We start from the raw sequence: 10,134 nt of genomic DNA, 5'->3' as shown, positions 1-10,134 counted from the left end.
CTGATCATCACTGTGGGCCCACCGCTATCAGAATATTCATGGAATTAAAATGGGCTAAACATTCTAAGACGGCGGCATCCATGCTAATGATGTTGGTAGAGGAGCAGTCTACAACCAAGCACAGATTAGTTAGACTGTATTCAAACAAATACTTAGTACAAAGAAACATAAAGTCTGCTAAGTCTTAATATTTCTCAACTACATGTAAAATAGAAGATAATAAATTTGAACTAAAGAAACTCTGGCAGTGTTTTGAAATCTCTTGGTTACAACAATACTAAAATAGATAGTCAAAATATTGTTTTATCTGTTACTTTAGATAATGGAATTTGTCATGATATTGTAAAAGTTTGTACCTATGTGAATGAATTTTTTACTAATATTGCCTCAGTTCTGGTACAAAAGGTGTTGGCGGTGTTGACTAATTATATAAAAAAACAATTTTTGAGTGTTTTAAAGTTCTTCAAAGTAGTATTTTCATTGCTTTTTGGTAAAATGTGTTATTGTTTATTGAAAGATCTATGCATTAGGCTTAGCAACGTCTACATGCACAAGTTGGTGACTTGTATTATTTTATAATTTATGGCAATGTTACTAAACTGTCACTCTGATTGATGGCTGTTAGAAAAGAGACTATTTTGAAAACCTTGTTACTATTATTATATTTGGTTTTGATTTTTGGCGTTTTTTTATTAAAACACACTATTATACTATCCCAACTCTGTTCCAGCCCCCGTACTTATAAAAGCTTAAAGCTATAAGGCATTAATACACTCGATTGAAATTAAAATCAGCACTTTTGAATATTTAATCTTCTGAAGAGGGTATTTAAATATTTGGTACCTGTAATGATTTTGTTTGCAATATAATGATTTTTTATTCAAAATACCAATGCAAATTTTAAAATTAAGCATATATTTAATGCAAAAATGTGTTTCCCTTTTATTCCATAACGAGGCTTTATAACAGCATCATGGAAAAACATATCTGTGTTTGGATTTGTCTTATGAACTTAAAAACACTGACGTCTGTCTGTGATGAATTTTAACTTGAAAAGTAGGCAGACAGTTCTTATTTCATGCACTCAATACTCTATATGGAGCTTTCAATTTCTTATCCTTTTCATAGACATTGTCAAGTTTGCTTAAATATGCCTAGTCTGAGATACCCATTCCATTCTTTGACATTGTGCTTGAATAACCTGCATTATCAATGCATTGAAAATGTAAAACAAAAAAGAACACAAACAACATGTGCTCTACTTGAGAACATTTATTTTGAAAATTTAGTCTGATGCCAAGGTTTTTTATGCCCCCGAAGGAGGGCATAATTATAGTGATCTGACTGTCCGTTTGTTTGTCCGTCACATTGCGCTTAGGTTTAAAAAAATGCTCATAACTTTTATGTCGCTTCAGATAGCAATTTCATATTTGGCATGCATGTGTATATGGACAAGGCCTTTCCATACGCACACACATTTTGACCCCTGTGACCTTGACCTTGAACTAAGGATCCGTGTTCAGGTTTCGAAATCTGTGTTTAGGTTTCGAAAAAAGTTCATAACTTCTATCCAGCGTTTATAGGGGGCATAAGTCATCCTATGGTGACAGCTCTTGTTTACGTAGTTTTTTTGATAATTGTAAATGGAGGTTATTTTTATTTTCAGAAGGGCTTCACAAGGTATTATTGTTGTTGTTTGTGTATTTTTTGTCATGTACAAAAGCTATTACCGGTATGTTTGGAGCCACTCTCTGGAAAAACTGGTCTTATTGCATGTGTGCAAAGTATTGTCCCAAATAAGCCTGTGCAGTATGCGCACAATACTTAATGCACCTGCATTACGCACTGTTTTCCCAGTGACCAGCTCATTATAGTTGTTATCTCTAAAAGTAAAAAGCTGACACTTATAGTCTGTTAAATGGAACATAACCATTAGTTTTTCCTAAGATCAGGGTTTTTTTTAGAGAAAGGGGAAGACGCTGGACGCTGGGTGAAAGGGGAAAAAAAAGAGTGCGAAAGAGACATATTAGGGGATAAAAATTGTTCATTTCAATGTCTATAACTCATCAAAAAAGGCATGTCTTGTTCTTTTTGTTTTTAAAAACATTTAACACGTATTAAAGTCAAAGTTCTTTACATAGTTGCAGGTGTAGATCTAATAATGGGAAATGTTTTCAACTATATTTCTGTACTGGGGCCAGGGGGGATGTCAATTTTGTGATTTCAATTTCATGATGAATGTGTTGACGATCTTGATCTGCTACAGTATTGGAAGGGAAAGGAGCGGCAGCTGCCGATTTTCTACTTTCACTTTCACAATGTTCGATGTTGATTACCTCAGAATCCTGCTGGGTTTTAACAGTTTTCGATGATTCTTTCTTAAAAAATGCCTCTATGCGTTCAGTATCTTCGTCCGAACGTTTTATTTTGTTTGTGTAAGAACGCCAATTGTGAGGCATTTTTTTCTGTTTTCACGTTTATATCTTGGCTTGCACATAGCCCGGATGAAAATTCGACTGGTTTCCGGTAATTAATTAACGAAACACCCTTCTCGCGCAAGACCGGTATCCAGTAAAATAGTCACATGATTATTACGATTAGTTGCCCAGTTTACATGACGTAATTTAAGAGCTATATTTACAATAACAGGGATTCCCAAATTTTTTGTGTTCGTCTGGAGAGAGAGAGCGAGATCGTTGTACATGGTGCAAATTGGATAATTGTCGAATGCCCAAAGGAAAAATAAACATTTCTTTGAGAGAAAATATTATATTTTGGTGAAAAATTATATTTTGGGTGGGGAAATTGTATTTTGAGGGGAAAAATTCTGGTAGGGGAAGACGCCGAATATCGGCGTCACTTTCTTAGTAAAAAAAACCCCTGAAGATATATGCACCCATCGTCCTGTGATCCACAACAACTATGGCAAAGTGCTCTAAAATAATAAAATTTTAAGAACAGACTGTCAAAGATTAAAGGCATCATAATTAAGGCTGCTCAAAACCGAATTGTTCAACAAATTCTAATGAAGGCAAAGTTTGAAGTTTGAGTAGAACTGCCCTATACTCACCTAGAATCTGGGTTCAATGTTTGTCAGCTTTTTTATGGTGTCTAAAACTGTGTTTATGGTCTGGTAAATAATATTTCATTCCTTGACACCTTTGTATGTTTTCAGATTTAATATCAGCGATTTTTTCCCTTCTTTATAAAGTACCCGTAAAAGATACTTTCCCAATGGAAGAAAAACTACAAAATTCCCAATCGCTGTCTAAAAATCTCCGAAAAAAGAAGGCTAAGTACGTCACTTTTGTTCCTAAAGTACATTATCTGCAAGTTAGCCAAAAAAATGAGCACTTACACTGAACATTTCAAGCCAAAAGGGTTGTAAATCAATATTTGAGTTGATTTTTGCTTTTGATACCAAGCAATTAAGAAAACTATTATTCCCAATTCACGATGCGAATTTTCCCAATTTCAGTTTTGTTCGTGCTAATTTTCCCAATTGTTATGGTACAGGTACTTTTCCCAATAGGGGAGAAAAAAATCGCTGAATATTGTATTATTATCTTTCTGGAGGTCTGTAATTTATGCTGGCATTTTACTGCAGTAAATTAAGCAACTTAAGATGAAATAGCCTTAAAGATATTGTAAAATCAACATCTCTTATTTGGTGTTTACTTGTTTCCAAGAACTAGATGCTGTATTAAATTTGTATTTGACAGAATAATGATAAATACACTTTAAGAGGCAAATAATTTGTATGTGCAAAGTAAACTTAAGATTTTATTGATCCCAAAGCTGCATGTTTAGAACAAAAGCATGCATATCATCCAAAGTTTACCTGATAAACCAGCATGTTAAATGAACGGTGTCTGTACCAATGTGAACAACCAATAATTTTTGTGTTAGTTGGTAATGCATCATTTTTGTTTGCCAATGTATTTGGGAATATGTCAAAATTTCAATGTTGTTTCTTGTTTTAGCTTACCTTAGCGCATGAGTGCAGTGTGCGTCTATCAATTTTTTACTTGTTAAACTGAAACATGGGTCACATGTATCAAATAACTGTCACCAGGTAAAACCTTAGGAAACCTTGTTACCTCTCAAGAGGCCAAATGTATGACTCAATCTTGACAAAACGTATCTTCACCCCAGGAAACCCGATACCTTGCGAGTCGTGTAATACCATAGGGGACTGTGGTGTGCAATGCGGCACGAACATAAATAGGGTAAGTAAATTGGAAAAATTAAATTTTTAAAAGTCCAATTTGAAACAACTGTGTATTAACATTGATAACAAAGGTATTGGCCGACATGTAGAAAAAATCCTGACAAATTTTCTTAAAAAATGAGCGAAATGTGGCTCCCTGAAGTAGAAGATCGGGCAAAACGGACCATGTTCAGGCATTTAGGGGAGAAAAAACTGCTTTAATTTGCAAGCCACTGCAATAATTAAAGGATTTATACAAACTTTCACATGTCTGCAATAACCTCTCAGCAGGGTTTCTCCAGAAAACTATTTATTGTGGAGAAATTTGCGTTTTTAATGACCATGTTGGGAAAACATGGATACCATCTGGTGAAGACCAGGAACCATATGTGTGCGGTGACTTCATAATTCTTTTTTGTGACAAAAAACCTAATTTTCAGCCATTTTAATGCAATTTCTTTGCTTTGTAGTGGCCTATAGTTAGCGTATGTGGGCACATATGCATACAAATGTACTTTTAATGCTTTTTAATACATTCAATGATATTATTTGGCTGTCATCCAACATCATTTCAGAAACTTGATTCCTTTGTCTTATATATAATGTGGTTATTCAATGTCCACTTTAGACATGTAAAGATGATAGTTTTATCTTAATACTAACTCGTTTGCCAGTTTGTGCTAAATTACATTGTATCACATGCTAGTGTTTGCCCCCCCCCCCCCCCCCCCCCCCCCCCGTGTCACCTTGACCGCCACAAAGTTTGTTTCGGGGGCTATATAGGAATCAGTTTGTCCCGACCGTCCTTGTTCCAGTATGTTACGTCCGTCCCGATTTTTTGTCCGTTTGTGCGCCCGATTTATTTTCATGAAATACATTTTGAACAAATGAACATACAACCTTCAAACTTCATATGTTGATGAAACCTTATTAGCTTTATATATACACCCGCCGTCTTTTAGGTCACTAGGTCATAGGTCAAGGTCACTATGATCTCTTACAGAAAACTTTATCATAGACTGTATAATGGAAGTGCTTCCACCTACAGCCATTCATATATTGATGCACCTCTATGAGTTTTACAGGTCAAATCCAATGTCAGATTACAAGGTCAAATGTCAATGTCACTTCCACCTCTAATAGAAAACTTTAAACTAGTTGTTTGATAGACAATTCTTTCCAAGGACAGTCTGTGACGAATTTTATGTTACTTAAATACTCTTAACAGTAAAATCACAGAAAACTTATGGCAATCTAAACAAAATTAAGAGCAAGTTTAGCGACGTCATTTCAAATGAGTTTTCCTCATTATGACACTTGTCGAATAAGCACCAAAAGTCTCAGAACACGCACATAAATATTATACAATTATAAACCCCATATACACTTATTAACACATCATTTTAATGTGCCTAACCAATTAATAAATGCGACAAAGCAGTCAAGTCTTTCTTTATATTTTCCAAAATAGTGTTGGTAAAAAGAAATAAAATTCGAGACTGTTGAAAAGGCACTATTGATAATATATAAGGCATTAAAAGTACATCTGAATGCATATGTGCCCACATAAACTTACTGTATGCATCTACAAAGCAAAGAAATTGTAACAAAATGGCTGAAAAAGAATTATAAAGTCACTGCACACATAAGGTTTCCTGGTCTTCACCAGATGGTATCCATGTTTTCCCAACATGGTCATTAAAAACGCAAATTTCTCCACAATAAATAGTTTCCTGGAGAAACCCTGCTGAGAGGTTACGGCAGACATGTGAAAGTTTATATAAATCCTTTAATTATTGCAGTGGCTTGCAAATTAAAGCAGTTATTTCTCCCCTAAATGCCTGAACATGGTCCGTTTTGCCCGATCTTCTACTTCAGGGAGCCACATTTCGCTCATTTTTTAAGAAAATTTGTCAGGATTTTTTCTACATGTCGGCCAATACCTTTGTTATCAATGTTAATACACAGTTGTTTCAAATTGGACTTTTAAAAATTTAATTTTTCCAATTTACTTACCCTATTTATGTTCGTGCCGAAATGCACACCACAGTCCCCTATGGTATTACACGACTCGCAAGGTATCGGGTTTCCTGGGGTGTCTTTGTGGCAATATCTAAGCTGCATTTGAATCTGGGTTATATACGTCAAAAACTAGTCTTCTTCAATTGATGTCTGTGAACTCAGATGAGTGCTTAGGGGCTCTCATGGCCCTTTTGTTAACAACTTATAATGTATGCATATGAGTCGTGGTACAGGCTAATCAGGGACGACACTTTCCGCTTTCATGACATTTTTCGTTTAAATGAAGTCTCTTCTTAGCACAAATCCAATTTAGTTGGAAAGTGTTGTTCCTGATTAGCCTGTGCGGACTGCACAGGCTAATCTGGGATAACAATACACACATGCATTAAGCCCAGTTTTCTCAGAACGCGACTCGTATGTGCAAAGTATAGTGTTCAGCCTCTTATCAGCTCTGTTTCTTCTTTCCATGTATAGGAATTTTAGTATTTTATTTTTGTAATTCGCTAGTTTTTTGTTGCTGTTTGCAATACAGTTCTCATTTAATTTTAAAAAAGACACGTGTCCACTCAGTCTCCTCGTATAGTCATTTTTGGAAAGTTATTAAAAAAATGCTTGATTAATGACAAAGTTTCAGCCCAGAGATGCTGTGTTATATGCCAAAAATTTGACATTGAACTATTAAGTGTCACCCTTGACTTTTGATGAACGGAGACAAATGTTACTTGGCAACATGTTTTCTTAATTATAAATGCTTGCTGTTTTAAAATCCATTAATATATATAGCAAGATATTAGTAGACCAGAATGTTATAGCTGTTCTTGGCCTTAATAAGATCTTGACCTCGACCTCTAAGAGTGACCTTGACCTTTGAGGTAGGAAACAGATGTTACATGCAACTTGGGGTCTTATGATGGTTGAGGTTTTACGCATTGTTATTTAAAAACAATCCATCAATATACCTGGTAATGTCTATTTTATGCTGAGACGGTATTTTCACACAGAATCACAGACAGACATATTGACAGTGTTACTATTTAACATATACTATAATATAAACTAAGAACCATTGCCTCATATGTTAAAAATCTTTATGATAGTAAAATGTCAGTCTTTTGACATTTAAAAAAAAACACTTAAGATCTTGATAATGTAACTGAAAATAACATTATCGTTTTGTATATTCAGGGCTCCCAGCCAACCTGGAAATCAGGGGAAAAACTTAATTGGAAAAAGCACTTTCACTTGTTCCAGTTCAAAGGGAAAATGGTCAGGGTATTTTTGGGGAAAAGTTCTTGAAATCAGGGATAAAATCATTGTAAATGTAACTATTAGTAAATACCTACTACTTCTTTCTCGTTTTCTTTCTAATGTTGATAGAGCAGCGTTGAATCCAGTTCAAGAATGAAGAGTGTCTAAAACAAGAAATAGGTTCCGAAATAATGATCCTGGAATTTTTATTTTCCATCAGGAAAAGTCGGGGAAAAATCATCGAATTTTGTTCATACAAAAAGCTTGGAACCCTGATATTATTTTGATGATTGGACTCAAGGAACTTGTATTGACTGTAATAGACATGCAGAATGTGTTCTCTTACACATAGCTGTTATTGTTATTTTTGTATGTATAAGTTGCTGTAGCTATACAATCTTATTAATTTCAGGTAGAAAAGTTACTTGAAAGAAGGATAAATGCAGAATCTGGAGGAATAGAATATTGGTTCGATGGCGAGGTTTCACATCCGAATGGGATACCTGGGAACCAAATGAAAACCTACACAGTTGTGCAAGTAAAATTAAGACCTTTGAGAAAAATAGAATGAAGAAAAGATTGGCCACAGAACACAAAGCTAAGAAGTTGATCCGAAAAGTAAACTTGTTAAGCAAAGAAAAATGTGAAAGCGAACAAAAATGTGTTGATAAAAAACAATAGTCCAACAACGCTGAAGTCATTAACCCCCAAACAATGGTTGGAGGTGCAAGTTTAAGCCTAGAAGATGTGTTTTATAGCGGTACTTGGGACTGCAAGCTCGGAGGGGCTTACACCAGAAAGCATGAAACAGGCTTCAGTACCTAACAGTTTAAATAAACGGTCTTTAAAAGTTCAACACACCATGAGCGAACCAAAGAAGCTGAAGTTAAGTTCACCCAAAGTAATAGTTCTGATACTCAAAATGAAAAATTGGAGACAATCTTAAGCAAAAAATTGGAAGTTTTAGTACAAAAATCTAGTCCAAAAACAAAGTCTTTTGGTTTAGTTCAGGGAATAAAGTTGAGTCTAAACCTGCAATGAAAAGTGCATTTAGCACCGTTGTTAAAGCTGATAAAAATGCCAAGCATAGTAAAACTGCAGGTATTGACAATGGGTTGAAACCACTGTCACCAATGAACTTGAAAAGAAAAAGGTCTGGCAACAGGTTGATGATGAAATTTCATTTTCTAGTGAAGATGACTTAAAACTGTCAGACTTAGCACACAAAACGGAACAACTAAAACCTGCAAAGGAATTGAAGAACAAATCAAGTGTGACTTTCAGCAAAGCACCTTTATCAGGGAAAGATCACAAGAAGTATATGAATAATTCCGTCAGTGAAGAATCACCTATAGCAATAAACCATCAAACATCAAGCACCAAGAAAACTGTTAATCTCAAAAACAAGGTTACCAAAGAAAACAAAAAAAGCACTTGAAGTTGCCGCCGAGTCGTCTGATGACGATAGTGACATTCTTTATTACCTTCCAGAAGAGTCAGGAAATTGTAGCCAAAATATAAATCAAAGCAAATCTTTGACAGAAAATGAGAAAAAAACTGAGCAAAATTTTAATTCAGATCATTGTGCAAATGTTAGGAAAGAAAAATCACAGGGATTTTCTAGTGGCAATGGTCGTAGTAAGTTAACTAGTCCAAAGATGAAAATTCGCCTATTGGACTCTAAAATGCCTCCATTTAGTCCCGAAACAAAAGGTAAACAGTAAAAAGAAATTTTTCTGTAAATCTAATTAGTTAAGAAGTATTTATATGGAAGTTGTCTTACAGAAACAACATTAGGTATGGTGACCTATTGTGTGAACTGGTCATCCATCTGATCTTATCTTGGCATTTTGTCATGTGTTTGATTTTACAGACTTTACCAGTAACCTCATAGGCATGTTTTTATGTCCCCCACTATAGTAGTGGGGGACATATTGTTTTTGCCCTGTCCGTTGGTCTGTTGGTTGTGTTGGTTGGTTGGTTTGCGCCAACTTTAACATTTGCAATAACTTTTGCAATATTGAAGATAGGAACTTGATATTTGGCATGCATATGTATCTCATGGAGCTGCACATTTTGAGTGGTGAAAGGTCAAGGTCAAGGTCATCCTTCAAGGTCAAAGGTCAAATATATGGGTCAAAATCGCTCATTTTATGAATACTTTTGCAATATTGAAGATAGCAACTTGATATTTGGCATGCATGTGTATCTTATAGAGCTGCACATTTTGAGTGGTGAAAGGTCAAGGTCATCATTCAAGGTCAGAGGTCAATATATATGTGCCAAAATCGCTAATTTTATAAATACTTTTGCAATATTGAAGATAGCACTTGATATTTGGCATGCATGTGCATCTCATGGAGCTGCACATTTTGAGTGATGAAAGGTCAAGGTCAAGGTCATCCTTCAAGGTCAGAGGTCAAATATATGTGGCCCAAATCGCTTATTTTATGAATACTTTTGCAATATTGAAGATAGCAACTTGATATTTGGCATGCATGTGTATCTCATGGAGCTGCACATTTTGAGTGGTGAAAGGTCAAGTCATCCTTCACAAGTTCAAGGTCATCCTTCATTGTCAAACATCATATAGGGGGACATTGTTTCCCCTTATAATCATGGTATTAATGTTATCAATCAACTTGTTCTCTAAA

This window comes from Dreissena polymorpha, chromosome 9 (assembly GCF_020536995.1).
Source record: "Dreissena polymorpha isolate Duluth1 chromosome 9, UMN_Dpol_1.0, whole genome shotgun sequence".
NCBI lineage: Eukaryota > Metazoa > Mollusca > Bivalvia > Myida > Dreissenidae > Dreissena > Dreissena polymorpha.
Note: the sequence above shows the minus strand (reverse complement) of the source record.